This window comes from Peromyscus leucopus, chromosome 1, assembly GCF_004664715.2.
Source record: "Peromyscus leucopus breed LL Stock chromosome 1, UCI_PerLeu_2.1, whole genome shotgun sequence".
Taxonomy (NCBI): domain Eukaryota; kingdom Metazoa; phylum Chordata; class Mammalia; order Rodentia; family Cricetidae; genus Peromyscus; species Peromyscus leucopus.
In genome coordinates, this window is record NC_051063.1 from 29,873,611 (window position 1) to 29,874,481 (window position 871).

General features: G+C 45.7%; 1 pseudogene; it reads left to right on the forward strand.

Annotated features, from left to right (window-relative positions):
• The first annotated feature begins 474 nt into the window (after window positions 1-474).
• Window positions 475-615, forward strand: LOC114701078 (annotated as a pseudogene).
• Window positions 616-871: the final 256 nt, after the last annotated feature.

Genomic DNA, 871 nt, shown 5'->3' on the forward strand with positions numbered 1-871 from the left:
TGGAGCCCCCGTGGTGGAAGGAAAGAAAAGTTTCCCTAAGGTTCAGGTTGCCCTCTGACCTCCACACATGCCCTGTGGCGTTCTCACACACATACACATGCACACAATAAATAAATACATGTAATAAAGAAAGACATGGTTCTAGGGGCCAAGGAGATGGCTCAGTGGCTAAGAGCACTGACTGCTCTTCCAGAGGGCCTGAGTTTGATTCCCAGCACCCACATGATGGCTCACAACCATCTGTAACTCCAATTTCAAAGGATCTGACACCCTCTTCTGGCTTCCAAAGGTATCAGACATGTAAGTGGACCAGGCCATACAGGCAAAAGGCCCATACACATGAAACATAAATAAATAAATAAATAAATAAATAAATAAATAAATAAATAAATACCTCTAAAAACAAACTTCTATGATTCTACTTGACGTAGAGAAGAAACACATATACAGATGGTCTTAAAAACTACGCTCATTACACTCACCTGGCATGGGGGAGGCCATGACACAAAGGTGGCTTTCTCAGGGAGGGCCATCCATTGCTCTCTGGACACTGCATTTCCCCAAATCTGGGAACTCAGCTGCGTAACTTGCGATAGCTTGCACTCTCGCTGCACGAATCCTATTTCATCTTAATAAAAACTCGGAGCCAGATATCAGGGTGAAAGCTGAAAGATCAGAGAAGCACAGCGGCCGCAGCCATCCTCACCTCTTACCAACTCCTCAGCCTGATAGAGCCTCTGCAAGAAAGCGAATTCCTGTCTCCTCCTGCCTTATATTCCCCTCTCTGCCCAGCCATATCTCTTCCTGTCTCAACCTTCCTAGTGCTGGGATTAAAAGGTGTGTGCCATCACTGCCTGGCTGTTTCTCTTTA